The 23586-nt window shown below is 40.3% G+C and overlaps 2 long non-coding RNA genes across 2 annotated transcripts; one reads left to right on the forward strand and one right to left on the reverse strand.

Moving 5' to 3' along the window:
- The first annotated feature begins 6684 nt into the window (after positions 1 to 6684).
- LOC118241353 lies at positions 6685 to 9477 on the forward strand. The gene is made up of 4 exons (XR_004776008.1): positions 6685 to 6706; positions 8436 to 8497; positions 9020 to 9089; positions 9242 to 9477. It is a non-coding gene; the product is annotated as an uncharacterized LOC118241353 (long non-coding RNA).
- Positions 9478 to 16626: 7149 nt separating this feature from the next.
- LOC118241354 lies at positions 16627 to 17685 on the reverse strand. Its single transcript, XR_004776009.1, has 3 exons — positions 17630 to 17685; positions 17244 to 17407; positions 16627 to 16698 (listed from the first exon to the last, which is right to left on the reverse strand). It is a non-coding gene; the product is annotated as an uncharacterized LOC118241354 (long non-coding RNA).
- Positions 17686 to 23586: the final 5901 nt, after the last annotated feature.

Consider the following 23586-nt stretch of genomic DNA (forward strand, 5'->3'; position numbering starts at 1 on the left):
TGTGTGTGTGTGTGTTTATACCATAGCTCCCTCTGTGTGTGTGTTTATACCATAGCTCCCTCTGTGTGTGTGTGTGTGTGTTTATACCATAGCTCCCTCTGTGTGTGTGTTTATACCATAGCTCCCTCTGTGTGTGTGTTTATACCATAGCTCCCTCTGTGTGTGTGTTTATACCATAGCTCCCTCTGTGTGTTTGTGTGTGTGTGTTTATACCATAGCTCCCTCTGTGTGTGTGTGTGTGTGTGTTTATACCATAGCTCCCTCTGTGTGTGTGTGTGTGTGTGTTTATACCATATCTCCCTCTGTGTGTGTGTGTGTTTATACCATATCTCCCTCTGTGTGTGTGTGTGTTTATACCATATCTCCCTCTGTGTGTGTGTGTGTGTGTTTATACCATATCTCCCTCTGTGTGTGTGTGTTTATACCATATCTCCCTCTGTGTGTGTGTGTTTATACCATATCTCCCTCTGTGTGTGTGTGTGTGTGTGTTTATACCATATCTCCCTCTGTGTGTGTGTGTGTGTGTGTGTTTATACCATATCTCCCTCTGTGTGTGTGTGTGTGTGTTTATACCATAGCTCCCTCTGTGTGTGTGTTTATACCATAGCTCCCTCTGTGTGTGTGTGTGTGTGTGTTTATACCATAGCTCCCTCTGTGTGTGTGTTTATACCATAGCTCCCTCTGTGTGTGTGTTTATACCATAGCTCCCTCTGTGTGTGTGTGTGTGTGTGTTTATACCATAGCTCCCTCTGTGTGTGTGTTTATACCATAGCTCCCTCTGTGTGTGTGTTTATACCATATCTCCCTCTGTGTGTGTGTGTGTGTGTTTATACCATATCTCCCTCTGTGTGTGTGTGTGTGTGTTTATACCATATCTCCCTCTGTGTGTGTGTGTGTGTGTGTTTATACCATATCTCCCTCTGTGTGTGTGTGTGTGTGTGTTTATACCATATCTCCCTCTGTGTGTGTGTGTGTGTGTGTGTTTATACCATATCTCCCTCTGTGTGTGTGTGTGTGTGTGTGTTTATACCATATCTCCCTCTGTGTGTGTGTGTGTGTGTGTTTATACCATATCTCCCTCTGTGTGTGTGTGTGTGTGTGTTTATACCATATCTCCCTCTGTGTGTGTGTGTGTGTGTGTTTATACCATATCTCCCTCTGTGTGTGTGTGTGTGTGTGTTTATACCATATCTCCCTCTGTGTGTGTGTGTGTGTGTGTTTATACCATATCTCCCTCTGTGTGTGTGTGTGTGTTTATACCATATCTCCCTCTGTGTGTGTGTGTGTGTGTGTGTGTGTTTATACCATATCTCCCTCTGTGTGTGTGTTGGGAACAGAAGGATGATACATGAACAGACATGTTGGGACCAGAAGACACAGCAACAAACATGGAATCAGATCCAGAAAACAAGAGGGAAACAAACATGAGCACAGAGACAGACAACAATACAAATATGTAAACACCATGAATACTGTAAGAGGTGTATTAACACTGCAGGTGTTACTATCACTGTGCAAGTGTTCAGATAACATTAGATGTGTAATGTCAGCACTTCACATCACTACAATAACAATGTAGGTGTTCATTCTGTAAGGCGGGCTCGAACCCACTTCGGCTAGCTGATGCCACCAACAGCCTACTGGGCTTTAATAATGGTGGGCCTGTGTGCAGAACAGTTCGGTCTTGGACCAGGTAAAACAAAAGGAAAAAACGAAGCACCATGCCGAGCATGGCAAAAGGGAGAACAAAGGATGCCATGGCAAATCCAAACAATCCAAACAAACTTCCCAAACAACACCAGAAAACAGGGAAGAACTTGAATGGCTAAGGGAAGCCTCGGGAGAGAGACAGACTTGAGAGGGGAAAACTGGAGAGGGGAGGGGACGTGTAAAAACACGAACACCCTCGCAGCACAGAAGCAAGGTCTAGCAAAAGAGGGAAAACTGGAGAGGGGAGGGGACGTGTAAAAACACGAACACTCTCGCAGCACAGAAGTAAGGCGTAGCATGAGGGCACACAGACCTCAATACCTGAAGGTACCAGCTAGGAGCTTGGCTCAGAACTTTGGCAAAGACCAAGCACTGAATGTGTGGGTCACTGGGCTTATATAAGGTCTACCCCCAGCTGTTGGGCGTTGAGCCTGATTAGTGGTGTTCCTGACACGAGGCCTCCCTCTGGTGGCCGGCGGGAGCCTCAGCCTGGTGCCAACCCTTACACATTTAGCACTTCAGGTCACTACACTAACAGTGTAGGTATTCATTCTTACAGGGGATTTTTCTGTTTAGGTTCTGTTTGGAACTCAGACACAACCAGTTGTCATCACCAGAAAGCAGTTTAGATGCTTGAGTTCAAAAAAGAATGAAACACTTTCTATCAACATGTGCTGTGTGAGACAGAGAGAGATCCATCAGGGTGTAGTGCTGCTGTCACATGTGTGTGTGAGAGAGAGAGAGACATGGGGGGTACAGAAAGAGAGAGAGACATTGGAGGGGTACAAAGAATGAGCACCTAGGATTTAGCTTCAGTTCAAGTTCTGAATAACAGTTTGTAATTTGCCCACAGCAGTTTTCATTACCAGAAACCAGTTCAGCAGGTCTGGTTGTTATCTTTTGACTCTGAACCATGGGCTGAACACCTCAGGGGAGCTGTTAGCATTTTAGCTCTGGGGCCAGAGTGAAGTGAACCTCTCCACCCATTCTGGGGTAACACCCACAATATCGTTATGTTTCCCTGACAAGGAGGAGTTAGACTGGAATGGGAGTGAAGTACTGAGTGTTTAATGGACACCGTTCTGAGATAAAGGAAAGACCGAGTGGCCAACATAAAAGACAAGTGTGAGAGAGTGTGAGGGCATCTTTTTAATCAGGCAGTGGTAAATAGTAAGTAAGTATACAAGTACAATATTTATTGTATATAGCACTTTTATAGACTGGAGTGTGTATATTTTATATTAAAGTTAGTGTGTGTGTGTGTGTGTGTGTGTGTGTGTGTGTGTGTGTGTGTGTGTGTGTGTGTGTGTGTGTGTGTGTTATGACACAGTAAAGGTTGTAAGTTGTTGTTTCTAGCTGTAATTTAGAATTTAGAACCTACAAGCTACTTTATCTAAAGTCACTTTCACTGATGCCAACAAGCTCTCATTGTTGACGAGAGAGGAATACTGTCTCCATCTAGTGGCCATAATGTGTATTAAGTTCAACTCTTTTTATTCTGCATTTCCTCACACTTAAAACACAAGCCTCAAACGCTTAGTGCACAACTCCCAATAGTCTGTATGTCCTGAGTGCAAGATGACCATGTGGCAGTGGTAGCTCAGTGGATAAGATACTTGACTTATAATTGGAAGGTTGCTGGGTAAAGCCCCACCAGTTGTCACTGTTGGGCCCCTGAGCAAGGCCCTTAACCCTCAACTGCTCAAGCTGTAATCAGTCATAACTGTAAGTCGCTTTGGATAAAAGTGTCAGCTAAATGTAGTGGCCATAGCGCGTATTGCAGCGGCACCATAGTTCCTCATGGTTAATCCATAGCTTCAATGTTTCCTGAGATTGAGCCACATCCGGCCAAATAGTTTTATTATTTTGAAAATAAACTCATTTTTAAAACTGAAACTTCAAGTCTTGATTTTGAACTTTAAAAATACAACACTGTATTCCAACTAAAAAGTTTAGGAAACGTGTTGTTTCAGTTTAAATGATTAACAGACACTTTACAGTGTGAGGTTTCTCACTTCATGGAGCTCTGTGAGGGCAGCGTAATATCTGCTTACGATGCGTCCAACAGGACAACTCAGCGCGCAGGTAAGAAATGTTAGCTATTTTTGAACAGATACTCAGTGAAATTATCCTAAATATTGTAATGACGGGTTAATAGGTGCATACGTAAAGGTAAATGTGTCTTTAGATGTGGAGTTTGCCAAAGATTGAACTGAAGCGTAGGGCAGGAATTAGCTAGCAGGCTAGTTAGCTTTCTGCTATTAGCTAGTTAGCGTTCATGTGTCCTACAGTCCTTCAGTGTCCAGCTCACGTTTGTGCCTTCAGCGCTGTTTGTTAACATCTGTGTTACACACTGGTGACTACAGCTAATTCAACAGTGGCTCCAGCTGCACAGTGTCCCATGTTCATAAATACTAGTTAGTTTACACAGCAGGACATTTTCAGGTGTGTTTATTGTGTGTTGTGATCCGCAGCTAGCTGGCTAAGTTATGTATGAAAGACTGATGATGTGAAGGACGCAGTTCTGCTCAGCGCAGTTCAGGTTGAAGAAGAACAACGTTCAGTACTGGAGAAGTTAAGAGGGTTCTGCCTGAATTTCCAGTTAGTCTTTGTTGTGTGGAGAGCAGTGTGTTGTTGTTAGTCTGTGGCGTGTGAAGAGCTGTGTGCAGCTGACTTCTTGTGATGTCTTAGGGTTAATATGATGAAAGTGAACCTTGATGGCAAAGTTATAGGTTATTTCATTATGTAACGTAATATAATATTGAATATAGTCTGATAATGTGCTCTCAGTGTACTAACTAGAGTAAGTGAGTTATAGGTTAGTTCATTATGTAATGGAATTTACAAACTGTCAAAAAATTATTTATTGCTTGATTTGATTTGCCCCCTCCACATATTTAATATCTATTTATTGTTATTAATATTATATATATATATATATATATATATATATATATATATATATATATATATATATATATATATAATTATTATTATTATTATTATTATTATTATATGATTTATGATGTGGCAATATTATATGAAAATACATTAAAACACAATGAGGGATCCTCAGAATAGTTTTATTGACTTAAAAATATATATTTAATTGGGAAATATTCAGGTTATTAAAGTTAATAAAAGTTACAAGTCTTAAACGATTACGTTCCACCCAGTCTTTGATGACTGCTCTGCTCAGCTGCCGGTCATGTACTGATATTCATACATGCCTATGGGTCTTGGTTGTGTGTGTCTCTCTCTCTCTCTCTCACTCACCCACTCACTCACCCATCCTACTCCCTCCCATTGGCTGATTCTCTAAGAAGTCACACCTCCTCAAAAGTCGTCACCCTATCATGCAGAAAATGCATTCTGACAAAAATTGATATATATCATATATAGTATTATTGTGATTAAAGAAAACTTACTTACGTAAATTTACTTACTTAATATACTTATGTGGAGATGGTGGCCTACAGGTTAGTGTGGTTGAACAGCGTGAATAGGCATAGAGATATTTAGATGTATCTTATAAGCCACAGTGACCTCTGTATACGTTTCTATAGACGTTGCCGGTCGTACGAGGTGAAATATTTGTGAGCTCCGCCGGAGGGCTCGATGAATAGTGGATGATGGTAGAGGGATTCACCCCCTCTGCCTCTGTGTGACAAATTAACGCACTGCATAACCTTTTAGACATAAAGCGGAGTTTTAACATATGGTAGACGCACTCTAAAAAAGATTATCTTGTAATAACTCATTCGATATATGAACTGTTTCATCAGCTTGTGTCCTCATATCTGCAAATAAAAGGTAACAAAAAATGTAAACAGAACAAATGTATAAAAGTTCACAAATAAGAAATTAACTTGGTCGGCAATTCTCTCCTCAGAGTCAAGAAAGTGAATGTCGGAAACTATAGAAATACATAGAACAGAATTATTTAAAAAATGGATAACGGTTGATCCATGGACATGTTCGTTCGAACTACTTGGCAAAGCTTTCAGATGTATCGCTTACAATTACGGCTGTGACCTAAAGGAGTGAAGTACTGAATATACGGCTTTAAGAAAAAGTTGGTGGGGAAAGAGATGGTTTTTGGATAAAAGTTGTAAATTACGTCCCTCCCTCCAACACCTCTCTCAGTTGTGGAATGCACTGAAAGTGGTAAGAGTACAACGTGTGATAACGGACAAAAACCTTGTGTGCTAAAACTTATAGAGATCAGAGAAAAAAAAAAAAAAGAAAACTTTGTGATGTTTTCTGAAAAGTTTGCTTATTGCCCTGTTTGAGTACATATGGCAGATAAGATGTGGAGAGGTGTGTGTGTGTGTGTGTGTGTGTGTGTGTGTGTGTGTGTGTGTGTGTGTGTGTGTGTGTGTGTGTGTGTGTGTGATTCTCTCTCTCTCTCTCTCTCTCTCAATCAATCAATCAATCAATCAATCAATCAATGACCTCTCACTGCAGAGTGTGTGTCAGAGAGGACACTGAACAGACAGAGAAAGTGGAGAAAAGCTGGTGTATGAGACTGAAAACTTTAATTTTCTTTAATCACATTGAAATAATTATTTAATAATGAAATAATGATTCCTACTCAAACATTGGGGGTACAACTAAACTTGAATGAGCGGGTATGAGGGTCTGGTTTTGTGGGAGGAGTTGCACGCTGCACAGGATTGGTCAGACCGGTTGGTTGGGTAGGGAAAAAAAGGTGGCAAAATTTGATCTTTCTGGCCTAGTCCTGACTCTTGGAGGAGTTTGATTTTAGGCAGAAGGACACCTTATATCAATTTTGTCAGAAAGTGTTTACTGCATGGTAGTGGGAGGACTTGTGAGGAGGTGTGACTTCTTAGAGAATCAGCCAATGGGAGAGAGTGGGATGGGTGAGTAAATGGGTGAGTGAGAGAGAGAGAGACACACAACTGAGACCCATATGCGTGTTTGAGTATCAGTACATGACTGGCAGCGGAGCAGAGTGAACATTAAAAACTGGGTGGTACGTACTCATTTAAGACTAATAATAATAACTTTTATTCACTTTAATCACTTGATTATTTCTCAATTAAATAATTTTTTTTAAAGTCAATAAAACTATTTTGAAGTGTCACAGAACGCTCGTCTCCTGCGAGTCACGGGGTTTGGCCCACCTCATGACTTGGGAGGATGTTTGTGGCCACGCCTGCACACACCTGTACCTCGTCTTGTCTGTGTATTTAAACTCATGTCAAGCTGGCAGTGTGTTGGTCATTGTTAGTGTAGCGTGTTTGTAACTATGTATCGAGGCTTGACTGTTTGTTTAATTATCATGTTAAATGTTAAAAATCATTAGCGTTTAGTGTGCTCATGTTCATTGTTTGTTTTCACGCGAGTGCCACATTTGTCCTTTATGTTGTGTTGGAATAAATATTCGTCCATGTCGAGGAAGTCTGTGCATCCTGCTTCAAGCCCTTCGGCACTTAGGCTACCACGTTACAGAATGACCAACATACACAGGATGCAAGCTTCCGCGGCAAAAAAGGGATTTCCTAGCAGGAGGTCTGTAGGCACCCCCACCCTGCATTGGGGAGAGGACAGCGACTGCTGTCCGGGTCTTCTCTGAAAGCGGATGGGAACACCCCCAGAAATTTCTTGGGGGAGGCCTGAGGCTGTTTAGCCTGGGCCAAGGAGGACCGAAGGGCACTGCAACGACCAGGAGGAGGGCGGAGCTTGAGAGGATGTTTATGGCCACCGTTGTCAAGTTAATCAATCAAATCAGGCAATAAATCATTTTGACGGTTAGCAAATACTATCTCTCTCTTGAGATTACGCTGACCAAACATGCTGCAATGAACAGGTGATGTCTTTAGAATGTGCAAATTGTGGGGACATTCTCTTTCATGAATTATAATTTTTTATTTAAATACCTAAATTAGGTTATTACTTTTCTGTTATTATGCTTGCACTGTTAGATTTGTATATATCTATGGTAAACTGGACCTCAGTAACAGGCATGCTACAGCCCTAGCTACAAAATCCAGCTAATTTGCTGCTGTCAGATGAACTAATCTGGTCAATGATGGTCAAGATAGTTGAAAAGCTGGACACCCAGGCAATAGATGTACCTTATGCAGTTAAACCAGCTGATTAAACTGGTAGACCAGCAAAGGCTATGTTTTGGTTCAAGTTTGATGGTTTAGCTATAATTTCCAACTGGACAGTGGGTCCAGCAGCATAAACAACTTGACCAAGCTATTCAAGCAGTATAATCAGCAGGGTCATACTGGTCAAATCTGATTATACTGGTCGACCAGTTTGGTTATTGCTCATGCTGGTCAACTATCTTGTTCTTATCTTATCTGAAGTGTGATGTTTATAGCTACATGCATACAAAATGTGATTTCAAATAAATAACAATCTAATTGTAAGTATTTTGGATTTTAATCATCATTTTTAAGGCTGCCTACAGCCTAGCATATGCATGAATAGGTCGGTCTTTCGTTCTGTATCACGTATATCATAATAAAACCATGGTAACCAAAAAACTTACTTTTCACTTCCAAAAGACTTGGCACTGATCTCAGAAGTCCATCTCCTCCCCGTGTCCTCTGCAAACAGCCATTCTGTTGTTGTGGCAAACTTCCATTGTGTTGTGACTGGATTTGCAGCATTTCTGAAGTTGTGTAAGTTTTCTGAATTTGCACCGGGTTGTGTTGTCATTTTGATGAATGTGCTTTATGTATTTGCAGCGCGATGGGTCTTCCTGGCAACCGTAGTGGGTGTGGAGTGTGAATCAAGCTCCAACTTTGATGTAAATAATTGTTTTTTCTCTCTTGGGCTTTATGTATATTCTTTAGAAAGGCTCTTCTTTTGCTACGTTTTCAATTAAGCGCACGTAATTAACCACAAATGCATTTCCGTAGCGATGACTCCTTGGAAATGTAATGGAAGTCCAATGGAAACGCATGCTTTATCCTATTTTATATAAAGAAGAATTGATTTGCAGATCGATGCCTGCTGTGTTTTCCAGTTTCATCTCATGGGCTCCATTGGTCAATGCAGGAACATGGTTGAATATTTTCATGAATGGTTGGCATATACGTGAATGCTTGATTTATGCCTGGCATAAGCTACATGACAATTTTAAAGCTACATTTACCAAAGACTGTACTGTTTTCCCCAACTAATGCATATATGTAGTTCTATCTAACAAGTATTTCATAGATATAAAGAATAACAGCAAAACCTAGTGGAACCTACACCTAGGAGATTGGCACGACAGAAGTGAAAGACCTCACATTATTCTTAAGTCCTATTCTTTCGGGATTTACAGAGGAGTCACAGGTGAACAGCCTCCAACAGAAAACATGACATCCATCCTGCTGGAAAGAACAAACACAAAGGTGCTTGACATGAGAAGAAGTGATTTGAAATTCTCACAAACTGCTTTTAAACTTGTTATATGTGCATCATGTTCAGATGGTAACACTACAAGTTTGCTGTATATAACCTTTTGTCTTTTTTCTTTTTCTTTTCTTTTATTCTCTTCCCTTAGATGTAGAGTTTTGCTGATGCTACATTACGGGCTGATTAAGGAGGTGTTGTCCTTCACAGTCAAACATTTCCTCATACTAAGCTTGGGTGCTGTGTATGCTTTGTGTTGATCAAAACTTAGCTGGCCACTGGAGGTGTGTACAGGGCAGGAGAGTGAGCTGAGTTTGAGCCCAGTGATGAGTCCGTCGGGCCTGCGGGGCTGCCTGTAACCCTGGCCCTCATCTATCACATTGCATGCTGCAGTCATTTATTACAGAGAGAAATGTGAACTAAGGTCGACAATGGCACTTACACAAAATTGCTACATCGAATAAACTTTAGACTGTATGTGTGTGTATGTGTGTATGACTTTGTGCATGGCACCTACTCCCCGGGATGGGTTTCATGTGGGCCGGTGCAGCACCTAATGATGGCAGATGTGCAATGAAAGTGAAAGTTTGGATTGATGTGACCCGTCAGAGAGTCAGTCAGCCAACCTCACACTCCAACGTGATATGAGAAACAGGAGGCCAAATTAACCCACTAGGCTTAGTGCACCTAATGGTACTGTTCACTTATGCATACTGTCAATGCCACAACACAGAGCATGGTAAACCTGGACTTCAGGTGACACTGTTTGGATGTTGTGCTTACTAATCTTAGCTGCAACAGTTATTTAGGTCATTATATCAGGTGATATAATCAGGTGATTACTGTCGGCCAAACAGTACCAATCCAAATTCTACCAATGCCAAAAGAAGATGACCTTAAGTTGACTGAGTAGTGAAGAGCAAATGAATCGAGTTTAGACAGACTAACAAACTGGGTATCTGACAAACATATAAAATAAGATGTTATTCTAAGTACAATATTCTTCTCGTGAGGGGTTCTAGACTTGTAGTTACTTCTGTTTGAAATGACTCTGCTGAAATCAGTTTTTAACTACTGATCTCAGGGGTGGAATAAGCAGGAAAGGCTCAACAGATGTGTTCATGCAAATTTATAGCTTCTTTGTCTCAGTCTTAGGCTTTGATTGTGTCAGGCATTTACCTCGAGTTACCTTACAAAACATAAATTAATTCAATATAGTACATTAAAAGAACAGAAAGAGGGAAACAAAACCACTGGAACACAAGAGCAAAGTTAAATACTGATATTTGGGGATAGGTGATAATTGTCTTTTAAGCCATAATAGGTTGGAACATTTTTGTCATACTAATTTCACCTGAGCACTTAGTCTACACATTTATAAATACAAAGAAAGAGTTCTTACAAACAATATAAAGCACACTACTAATTTTTCATATATAAACTGGCTTCTCCTACTACTAATTCAGAAGCACGTTGCTTACACAGCTGATGAAAGACCTCAAAAACATTTCATTATTCAAAGACAAAACATTAGAGAATATTCAAGGAAAACAGACAATGGTTCAAGGCAGATATGACTATGCAATATTTCAAACATCTATGTGCAAATGATTTATTTCAAAGCTTAAGGTTTTGATCACAGAAATCAGGAGTGAAAGACAAGTTAGAGAAAATGTTTATTTGAGGATATGCTATTTAATTTGGGAAGTTCACTGTAGGGAAACATTCGGGAAATTAATGTAGCCTATCCTGTCCACATCTTGGTCAAGGCTGGTGAAGCTGCTTCAAGGCTGAGTGGAATCTTGATCCGCATCTAAGTATTTTTCTGTGCTTGGACTGAAATAGTTTACTCAAAGTGCTGAGCCCTTTGGGCGGATCTGAAAAGTGCTGCTCATGGCCTGAGGGCTTGTAATCCGCAGCGTGAGGGTCGCCGAGCATCTCTCTCACCTTGGGTGAGGCGTCCTTGTGTAAGTAGTGATAGGGCTTTTTGCCACTGTTGTCACGTATGTTGCAGTTGGCACCATAATCACGCACCAGAACACTCAGGACTGATTCGTGGCTGTGAATAGCAGCCATGTGTAGTGGGGTGTAGCCGTCGTAGCTCTTGGTGTTAACGTCAACCCCTGGCCCACCTTGTTGTGAAAGAAGAAGGATCTTGCGCACCATTTCACTGTTTCCTTGTTTAGCAGCCCAGTGAAGTACTGTGAAGCCAGAAATGAAATTTATCTTCTCTGCCAGCTTGATGTCCTGGAGCAGAAGCTGGCAGATTTGATCCTGCTGTCCTGCAGCATACTTCACAAGCCACTCATGTTCTCTTGGCCCTAGAGGGAAGATGGCTGACTGCTTTGCATCCACACCTGGTTTGGTGTCTTTGTTGACCCTTTTCAGGGCTGGTGAAGCAGGTGCCATAGAGTATCTCTGCTTGGTCCTGGCTGATCTGAACAAGTCATATCCATCAGTCACTTCACTCAGACATGCTGCCACAGTCCTTTCAGTCCGTTCATGGGCCATCTTCAAATCTGCCGGAGCAAGTATCATTACTTCTGGATATATATAGAACACATATTGTATGTACTACATACAGCCTGATGAGCCTAAAACCTTGTAATAGATTAATAATGCACTAATACTGCACTAAGTGGTGTTGCATATTTTAAATGAGAGTTTTAGTCATCGCTGATCAAAGGATAAAAGCATTTTCAATAAGTCAGTTTTTGTCCCTTATTGTAAAGATTATTTAGTTTACTGTTTTTTTATACATGAGATTTAAATTAATCCTTTTAGAAAGGCAAGGCCAAAAAGCAGAAAAAATACCAACTGTACCAACTGTACCTACATACCAACTGTAGTTTTTTCCACTCTATCTTCAATTTTTTTAGATTCCACTTCTGCTTTCCTCTTTTGCTTTTCTTTATTAAGTCTCTCCTGGATTCCACCTCCTTTGTATCAATATATTCATTCTCGATACCTCCAGCACACCAGCTCCAGAAACGCCTCATTGTTCGATCTGTCCTCTTCAGTGTCTTTCCACAGACTGATCTGTAAAGGTGTTCATGGGATTCCCCTCATGTGTGACATTATGACACGGGACATATGGGGTTCTAAAGTTCCAAGAGTGGAGATGAGTTGTTTTTCTTTGAATTTCCTAATTTAATTCAACTAATTTAACTCAACTAACTGAGTTTTCACTAAACCTGCTTTCTGATACAGGCCCCTGGTTGTACATTTTTAAGTGTTCTAAGTATTCACTGACCTTTTTTGGCCAACAATGTGGATGTTTACTCAATATGCTTACTAACAGACATGATGAGTACAACTGTGAATTTGTGTGTTTTTAATTATTGTTAGACTGTGTTTGTCTATAATTGTGACTTAGCTCATCAGAGCACTATAACAGCTTTGGCTAGGCAACAAAGCTGTAAAAGAGTGATGAGAAAACCAGCAAACAGAAGTGAAAGTAGAAGGAAGGGAAACACAAGTAAAGACCAACGTAGCTTAAATGTTGTATTATACACAAACACGCACAAACGCACACACGCACGCGCACCCGCACACACACACACACACACACACACACACACACATACATACATAATGGAGTAGCATCAGGAATAGAGTTTGTTTTTTGTTTTTTGCTTTTAATACCCAAAAAAGTCAATTTTACTTGATGCCATATAGAACTCATGGCACTGCTGTATATTCTCTCCTGTTCTCATGAATTTGCTAAGGTACTGTAGAGCAAGACCGTTGTGCTTTGTAGGTCATTAGAAGGACGTTGTAATAGTAGGTGTCATCATCATTGAATCTGATGCCCGAGGACATTATCAGCTCTTCATGATTTCAGCCTGTTATCACACAGCTGTAAATGATAGCGATGGCATGATACCAGTTTTTCTGTACCAATCCAATGTCAACATCCTGTGTTTTAATGTCAACCAATATCAATACTGATCTGATATTTTTTCATTAAAAACCTGCAACAGTAAACATGTTGGTGAATGGTTTGTTTTGGACCAAATAATCTTTTTTTTTTTCTTGCCTGATCTCTCTGGTCCCTCCCAAGGTAGTGCTGGGAAGGTCTCATCAATCTCCCCTCTGCTACTGGCCATCTCATCTCTGCTGATGTTCCCTGAGAAGCAGGTTATTCCTACTGAAAATGACATACAGACAAATTTCAAATTAGCCTAGTCTCCTCAAAGTAAGACCTATACTCCTAAATTTCATTGTACAGAATTAGCTAAAGTATAAAATGCATTGCCATTAAAGTATAGGATCACGACAGTGTAAAACATGTCTATACAAATCTGTGTTGAGATAAAGGGAAAAACACAAAGAAAAAAATAAGTCTTTCAAACCGGACGAATAAATGTCCGAAGAGTGAAATTCAGCACCAGGTGAAAGTTATAGCCACCAAAGATTAAACTTTTTTTTTTCAATCAATATACTTTAAACTAAATGGACCTCTACAAAATAACAAACCTCCATATAATAAATTTGTCAGTTAGCTGGTGCATTTGGACCTCACCATGTTTCTCTTGCACAAACAGGATTTGATCTACTGCACTTGCACATGAACAGCAAAAATATATGAAGATATATTTTTACTAATTAAAGGAACAAAATAATGGCGCTATACATCACTCCCATTAGTCCATGGGCTACCATTAAAGGCTTGACCATTGTGGTCAGATACATGCTCTCTAGACTATATGATGTTTTGGAAACATCTTTTTAGTACTAATATATGGTAAATATGCATTTCATTTCATTTTCAGTTCACTGCAGTTCATTTAAAGTCACTCAGCAATCAGTCCCATGACATAACGGGTCATTAAACATTGTCAGTTTTTTCCAATTTAAGAATGATCATTAGACAAAAAATCTATACATTTAATTTCAAATGATCTGAAGTAAGTAAACAATTGACAATGCCTGTAACAAAAGATTAAAATAATGTTAAAGGTGTTGAACCTTCATGAATCTGTCCATAGCCATGAGGACATAGAGGTTCCCGGCATTGGTGGTAGGAAAAGGGCCAAGGACGGGTGATGGTGACTGTCTCCATGGATGCACTAAAGCAGAGAGACTGAAACAGGGTCTTCACTGTGGTCACAACAGCACACATACAGCTCGACATCAGAGCGCCAATCCAGCCATTAAAATGTCTGCAGCAGCCACTTTCCTACATTGAAGTGCCCCACGCCACACGACTGCCTGATATCAGTACCCCACGCCACACGACTGCCTGATATCAGTACCCCACGCCACACGACTGCCTGATATCAGTACCCCACGCCACACGACTCCCTGATATCAGTACCCCACGCCACACGACTGCCTGATATCAGTACCCCACGCCACACGACTGCCTGATATCAGTACCCCACGCCACACAACTGCCTGATATCAGTACCCCACACACTTCTCCCTGACACGAGTGCCCCAAGCCGCACGAATCCCTGATACAAGTTGTCCACCTAACACTGTCATTCACTCTGACCCTGATCTAACACACCTAACTGTCCCCCACCAATCCCAGTCCATGTTATTTCTTTGGATTTGTGAATTTCTTTACTAATGTCCTACACTTTTTCAATAAATTAAATTACCTCTCAAAGAAACCTCTTCATACAGTTCCAAAATGTCAGATGACAAAATGTTTTGATGAGTGAAAACTGTTGATAAACAGTTAAAGCCAGTATTTGTGCTTGTATTAATATGCCAGATAATTTTTTTTTTTCAAATCATCTTCTGAGTATGTGTCACTAAGAACAGCTGGTATATAAAAAATGTAAAAACTTTTAGTAGCTTTTCAGTTCATTTAAATCATTAATCAGGCCAATCAAATCCAACCAAGAGAGAAGCCAACACAACCTGCACTCAGATGAGCTACAGGTCTCTCCAGGTTTGTCCTCCATTAAACCTTTATTAAAACTGTTAACTGTAGTGTATTTTAAGTGTGACAGTGTATCACTGTTTTTAGTGAAATGGGGAAGACTGTTGTCTTCCTTTATTGTGCCTGCATACACCTGTATACAGTCCTCTTTGTGAGACTGCAATTCACCTCGGCATGCTGGATATCAGCTTCTGGGCAAAATCTTAACTGATGGCAACCCATTCTTGCCTAATCAGTGCTTGGAGTTGATCACAGTTTTTGTTTGCTCACCCTCTTTTTGAGCATAAACCACAGGTTCTCAGTGGGATTGAGATCTGGGGAGTTTCCTGGCCATGAACCCAAAATTTCAAATTCAAGCATCAAACTATTGGGTGTGAAAAAAACGATCACTGTTTATGACAAGACATGGGTTGGAGAGAGAGAGAGAGACGAATTTTGAAACAGTGGGTTTATTACCAGTATTAACAGTATGTGTTCTAGGACATAGGAGGCATCCAATCAATGTGTGTGGTTTCAGTCCTGCAGTGACTCTTGGAGTGGAGAGACAGAGGGAGAACATAGCAATGCAGAGTACAGAGTTGTATATACAAACACAAACATGTGCATACACACTCATGTACACACATATACACATTCACATGCACACACAAACTTACCTGCTGAGCAGAAATAAATGAAAGGTTTAAGATTGGCCAGTAGTTTGACAGCTCACATTCTTTTGATAAGTGGTCTAATTACTGATAATTTGAATGGTTTAGGAACATAGCCAATGTTCAAGGAGGAGTTTATTAAATTTAGTAAAGGTTCAGTTACTTCAGGTAGGATTTCCTTAAGGAAGTGTGAGGGCAGTGACTCTAGTAAGCAAGTGGAGGATTTTGAGCACGAGATCAGAGATGTAGGTTCTGGGTCTTGGATCGGTGTAAAGGATTCTAGAGTCATTTTGGCTTGGTTGTTCTGATCTCTAAGTAGCTACACGATGTCATCTTAATACTATTAATGTTATCTCTAATGTGCTTACTTTTCTCATTAAAGACATTCATGAACTCATTACTACTCTGTGATGTTGTAATCTGAGTATTGGTGTGACTTTTATTTCTAAGTAGATGTGCAATTGTACTAAAAAGAAATATAGGATTATTTTGGTTATTTTCTATTAGGGTCGAGAGATAAGCGGTTGGAGTGTTCATAAGTGCTTTTCTGTACTTGAGAAGGCTCTCCTTCCATGCAAGCTGGAAGACTACACGCTTAGTGCGGCACCATTTATGTTCTATTTTTTGAGTGTTGTACAAATTTTTGTCCATAATTCTTTTATTCTTAAGTGGAGCAACAGCAAAACTGGCCTAAGATCAGTGAAACAAGGATGAACTTGTTCTTTTGACATGCATTTGGGATGTGGTACATTAATTTGTCCACTAGAGGGGGGATGTATTACTGTAGATGTTTTAAAGGGCCAGCGTGTCAATGAATGTTATCAACTTGAGTACAAAAGAGTGACCCCCAGTCATGACCTGAACTTGTCATGTGATGGTAAAACCAATAAAAGGGGGCTTATTTATTAATTTATTTATTCATTCTCTTGTTCTGTGTTCTGCCTGTCAGATGCTGCAGGGTAGGCCGTGGACCCAGAAACGACAGAGACAGGTGTACTCTGGGTGACCCCAGTTACTGTGGACCGGTAGTTCCACCAGGCAGTACACCTCACTGGGAGACTCCTGCAAACAACACATCGTATTCTAATATATCACTACATACTACAATATTATATAACATTATAACATGAACTACACACTATAATACATCACACATAATCCCTTCACAAACACACACATGCACACACATCGTGTGCTTGCACACAATCACACACTGTAATGCATTGCTCTTTACATATTTTCTGGAGGACAGAAAGAGCAGCAGTAAATGCTTTGTCAATATTTTATCATCAAAATATCCATATTTTACAGCATAATATAAAACACATAAGTATTGTACTTATCATACAAATACTGCACACATGCCTACTCAGTTATATGTACAGCAGATATTACTTATAGTAGTGTGTGTGTGTGTGTGTGTGTGTGTGTGTGAATATGTAAAGTATATATAAATACATTAAATACACTAACACCAATAATACATTATTAATAATATTAACACTACTACTAGCATTACAACAGTGCTAACATTATTGGAATAAAAAGTGATGTGTAAATATTTCCATCTTTCTGTGTTTTGGTGAGTGACTGTACAACTTTCTTACAGGAAGTTGGTAGATCTGGATGGTTTCTCCATCTTGGTCATAGGTAAATGTTCCAAGAGGTTTTCCTTCCTCGTTTTCATGTGTCAGTTCAAGGGAAGTGCAGGAGTGTATAAGAATTAGGCTGTGTCACATTACACCCTGGAACCCCTTAAACAGGAGCAGCTCTATCACGAGATGACATTATTAATTAAAACTATTAATTAAAACTATTATTGTGCTTTCATTGGGTACATGTATTTAACATTGGTTAAAATACACTATTTTAAAAACCCACACAGCATAATGCATAAAATTAGATGCACATGCATAACAAAATCATTACAGCAGCCTCAGGCAACATTGGTGTTGTGTGTGTGTGTGGGTATGTGTGTGTTTTTATGACTCACATGAACGGTGAAGTCCTTTGGAGTGCTGTTTATGTGTCCAGTGGGTGACACGTTACGAGGGATGTGTTCCAAGGTAGCGTGGGTAATCTGGACGGGGTAGGACACAGCGATAACCAGGAAACTTTGGGAACCACGGACCGCCCGGCAGTTAACAGGGTAGACCTCAGGCTGGAAAGAGAGAGAGAGAGAGAGAGAGAAGAATTTTGAAACAGTAGGTTTATTATCAGTATGTGTTCTAGGACATAGGAGGCATCCAATAAACGTGTGTGGTTTCGATCCTGCAGTGACTCTTCAGCCAATGAGAGTACTCACATCCAGAGGGGCTCAGACAGGTGTGTGAAGGTGGCTGGGATCAATCAGTGTGCAACAGTTGTGCAGTGAGTAAGAGATACCAGTCCCATGCTCCTGTAAAAAATAACACACCTGTCACTAAAGTCCCTGTCAGTTACACACGTCACTAACATGTCAGTCATCAAAAAATCTGTTACCAGTACACCTGCTGTCATTTCCTAACTGCTACCAGCAGACCTGTCAGCTTACACTGCATCAGTACATGTGCATTTCTGTCATTGTGTCTTTTGTGTGTTGAGTGCAAATTTCTTTCTCTACACGGGAGCTCGGACATGAGATGATTTGAGATGTAGTGACTCAGGAATGCAGACTCACTAAAACCCAGCAAGAGGAGGAAAAGGAGGAGAAGGAGAGCCTTCCTCACACCTGCACTGCGTCTGTGGAGAGACAGAGAGAGAACATGGCTATGCAGAGTGCAGAGTTGCATACACAAACATGCTCATATACACTCACATACAGACACACCTATACATGTTCACATGCACACACACGCATGTCCACACACAAATGTACCTGCTGAACAGAAAAACATCAAGCAGAGAGATTCCAGAGGTCAGACTGTACCATGCTATTCCCATCAACAAGTAGAGCACTGCAAAGGCACGAGCTAAACAAACAAACAAACAATACATCATTCAAACAGGTGATAATGATGATGATAAGGTCTGTTTAATATGGTGAGGAGTGAGCGCTTTTCAGAACCCAAACTCTGCCTCAGCTGAAGCCTGAACAGAACCTGAGAGAAGTTAGATTCTCTGTCTAACTGTCTCTCTCTCTCTCTCTCTCTCTCTCTCTCTCTCTCTCTCTCTCTCTCTCACACACACACACACACACACACACACACACACACACTCACTGGACTGTGTGCTCTGTGGGTAGTCGCCATCCTCTGATGAGGATTTTCCTGAGGAGAAGTTTGCTGGCTCTATGACAAGGTGAGGAGGAGATGATGCCTTTATCTGTTCCAAAGCTGCCTGGAGGCTGGATCTCAGATGGAAAATCTGACGCTGGTGCTGAGAGTTGATACTGGGGGGACAAAATGCAAAAAGTCCTAAACATTCGCGCAATAAGTGGTTTAATGAGTGAGCTGAGATAAAGGAAGAGAAAAGGCCCTCTTACTTCTTCACTTTAACTCGCAGTGCCTGCATATTTCTTTGAAGTGTCTGCACACACAAAAACACAAATACACACACAGTCATTTCAGAGAATTATATCTGATATTGGTGCTGTCACACCCTTATTTGCATTTTTTTACATTTTTAGTTCAAGTGCCAATTCATTACAGTAATTTACAAGTACTGAAAGTAATTCTCTGGCTGGTATTGTCATCTAAGTGATACATTATTTTTTATTTCAGGATATCTTGCTTTACTCATTTGTTTTGTATTCTGTATTCTGCTGGATGATACTGTAGAGTGATTTTATTATATTGTGCACCTGACAGTCCACACCATTCATTTGAAAAATAATCCTTTGTGCTCCACTGAATTATTATGACTCTCTCCCTCTCTGACTCTCATATTCTTTCTCTCACTCTTTTCCTCTCTCTCTCTCTCTGTCTCTCTCTCTTTTTCTCACCAGCATGGCCTCCATGTTTCTCGCTCTGTCCTCAGACCACTTCATCATCTCGTCCCTGATAGCTGACAACTTCACACTGAGCACATGATTCTGCAGGCAGCACCAGAGAGAGAGAGAGAGAGAGAGAGAGAAAGCAAGAGAGAGAAGAATGTTGAAATAGTGGATTTATTACCTGTGAGTAGTATAAAACAGTATTTGTTCTAGGACATAGGAGGCATCCAATAAACGTGTGTGGTGTCAGTCCTCCAGTGACTCTTCAACCAATGAGAGTACTCACATCCAGAGGGGCTTGGACAGGTGTGTTGAGCTGCGTGGGATCAGCTGTGGTCTTTTCTTCAGTGTCTAACATTTGAGTACTGACAAAAGGGTACCAGTACCATGCTCCTGTAAAAAATAACACACCTGTCACTAAAGCCCCTGTCAGCTACACACGTCACTAACACTGTAGTCATCAAATCATCTGTTATGAATACACCTGCCGTCGTTTACTAACTGTTCCGGCACACCTGTCAGCTTACACTGCATCGGTACATGTGTGTTTCTGTTTTTGTGCTTTTTGTGTGCTCCATGTAAATTTTTTTCACCACACAGGAGCTCGGACATGAGATGATTTGAAATGTAGTGACTCAGAAATGCAGACTCACCAAAAAGCAGCAAGAGGAGGAAGAGGAGGAGGAGGATAGCCTTCCTCACACCTGCAGTGTGTCTGTGGAGAGACAGAGAGAGAACATAGCAATGCAGAGTACAGAGTTGTATATACAAACACAAACATGCGCATACACACTCGTGTACACACATATACACATTCACATGCACACACAAACTTACATGCTGAGCAGAAAAACATTAAGCAGAGAGATTTCAGAGGTCAGCCTGTGCCATGCTGTTCCCAGCCACCAGTACAGCAATACAAAGGCACGAGCTAAACAAACAATACATCATTAAAACAAGTGATAATGATGCTTTTTCCACAATAACCACAAAATACAGCATAAGGTAAACGTTTCATGAAAACATGGGGCAAGCTGATGCTACTGCAGTACTAATTTACTACTGCTTTAGCATTGTTTTAGTATAACTATAGTATAGTTTTAAAATAGCTTTAGAATAGCGTTAGTGCCGCTTTAACACTGCTTTAGTAACAGTTCAATGAAGTACAATGAAGCAAATTCAATCTGACTAGGGGAGTTGGAGATGGAATTTAAGTATCTGGTGCACAAGAGGTATATGATGAGTATTAGGTATATGGTGAGTATTAAGTAAATTAATTGATGTATTGACAATCTGTTTAAAAAGTTTATTACAGTAATACTAATTTAGTATATACATGGCTATAATACATACAGACTTCCATGAATGTGTGTGTGTGTGTGTGTGTGTGTGTGTGTGTGTGTGTGTGTGTAAGAAGAAACACTGATTATAGCTTCTCATAAACTGGTTATAAACAGTTGAATATGACATCAGCACTGACCTGTAAATTCGGCCTCCGTGATGAGCTCACTGGTGTATGGGCCATGTGATTGGCTGAGGCTGCCATCATGGCTTGAGGTGTGGGAGGACTTGACCAGCCTGCGGTTGCCTGCCTTCCTCTTAAAGACCCTGCAGAGAAACAGAGACAGAAACAGAGAAAGAGGAATAGGCAGAGGCAGAGAAATAGGGAGGGTGAGAAAGAGGCTGATGTACACCAAATACACGTGCACTCCTACACACACACACATAAACACACACACACACACACACACACACACACACACACGTGTATGCACACACACCTGAAGGGGGTCTCTTTGTAAGAGATGGGTCGAGTAGATCCATTAGAACAGGTTCCTGCAGCGTCATCATCGTGGGGGTAGTACCCACTTGTTAGTAAACGTGCACTGCGCCTTGACATCTCTGCAAGAAGAGACAATTAATTAATCAGTCAATCAATCAGTCAGTTAAAAGGATCTAATGTTTTCATTTATTCATATAGGCTTTCCAGGAATATAGGCATGAAGTTCCATCTGAACGTTACATTAATGAATAGGACATACACTAAAATGTACTTACTAAATAATTCAGTTTTATTTAAATAGCATGGGAGTCAGACTCTTTCTACAGTCCTTCGCTGCGATTCATGAATGTCTTCTCTGCAGGCTGAATAAGCGGTTTTCCTAGATAGGAATCTAGTCCTGGCCTAATCCAGAACTAAACAGTAGTGCCATCTCTGAAGTGTTGCGGTAGCGGGTGGTAGTGATGGGGGAGTGGCTAATGGTGGTGGAGGGTGGGAGGTGGTAGTGCTTGTGGTGAAGGGGAGGAGCGGGTGCTGGTGGGGGCAGTTCTGGGGGTAGATGAAAGCTTTACATGCACTTAGTTTGCTACTCACGTCATTCAATTTTGGCTTCACAGGAAGGCATTCAGTCAAATAATAGAGAATCTACCGTCCACTATAGCTAACTAGCTAACACAATTACAATAAATAATAATAACAAATAATAGAGAATCTACCACCTGCTATCACTATCTAGCTAACAAAATAAAAATAAATAATGATAACAAATAACAGAGAATCTACCGCCCGCTATAGCTAGCTAGCTAACAAAGTGACAATAAATAATAATAACAAATAACAGAGAATCTACCGCCCGCTATAGCTAGCTAGCTAACAAAGTGACAATAAATAATAATAACAAATAACGGTGAATCTACCGCCCGCTATAGCTAGCTAGCTAACAAAGTGACAATAAATAATAATAACAAATAACAGAGAATCTACCGCCCGCTATAGCTAGCTAGCTAACAAAGTGACAATAAATAATAATAACAAATAACGGTGAATCTACCGCCCGCTATAGCTAGCTAGCTAACAAAGTGCAGATAGCCAGCACAGCATTGTTCCAAAGCTTCTCCGCATCAACAACAAATAATTATCTTACTGGCCAAACCGACTTATTTTGCACAGCGAAGTAGATTAATTAAAAGATGCAGCCTTTGAACAAAAGTAATGTGCGTGCAGAGGCAGATGAAAAGGCGATAGCTGTCCAGGATGGGGTTTGACAGTTGCCAAAAACTCCTCCTTTTGCGTCGCATTTGGTTGTTTCTAAATGATCAGACTGGCACGACATTTACGCGCTTAATCTAATAATGCTCGCTCCCTAACGGTGGAGTATAAAGGAACTGCACATGCAAAGGTTTACAGAATCTAAACTCATTTTTCTTTCTTGTAGGGGCAGGAATATTTTGAATTTAAAAGTAACTGCATTACGACTCTGTTTACTTTATAGAACATTCGGTATCGGTGGTATCCAAATTACACGTCAAAATGTATTGGATTAAATATTTGTGATGAAGGATTTAAAATGTATACAATCTGAACACATTTAGTGCAGTACTTTTTAGTGCACGTACCTTTCACTGTAGCTTTCAACTGGGTTTGTTATCGATAAAATCACCGACAAGAATGAAGATTGTTTAGTGTTTTGGTTTAAATGCACATATCATATTGTTGCGTGACTTAGTTTACTACGTAATAATGATCAATTACACAAAAACTCGGTATCTCAGGCAACTTTAGAACCTTTGAGAGTGCATACAAGAATTGAATAAATGAAATATACCAGATTTTATTTCTCTTGAATAATTTCTGTTAAAATAGGATGTAACATTATGAGTGGAATTATAAACAAAACAAAAGAAAAAAACAATGTTTACACAGCCTGTTGTTGGCCTACCCGACTCGGAAGAAAGATCAGAAACACCAGTTAGAGCTATGTGGAAGAGACTATTCTTTGCACTTTCAGCAGTCTTAGATGGCAAAGATTTTTATTAAGTACTCCATTACCTTAGGTTAACTTAAATTCATTTGAAATTAATCTCACAGATGTCATTTTACCTGTCGCTCATCCGTAGATAGAAAATTGCAACATTTATGCATTTATACAATAATAGTATTTTGCTATTAAAATGAAATTATGCCATCATTGTTAGTCATAGCGTTTTGTTTGAGTTTTAGATTTTGTTCTTGACCGCAGGGATTCATCTTCAGGCCA

Source organism: Electrophorus electricus, chromosome 5 (assembly GCF_013358815.1).
Source record: "Electrophorus electricus isolate fEleEle1 chromosome 5, fEleEle1.pri, whole genome shotgun sequence".
NCBI lineage: Eukaryota > Metazoa > Chordata > Actinopteri > Gymnotiformes > Gymnotidae > Electrophorus > Electrophorus electricus.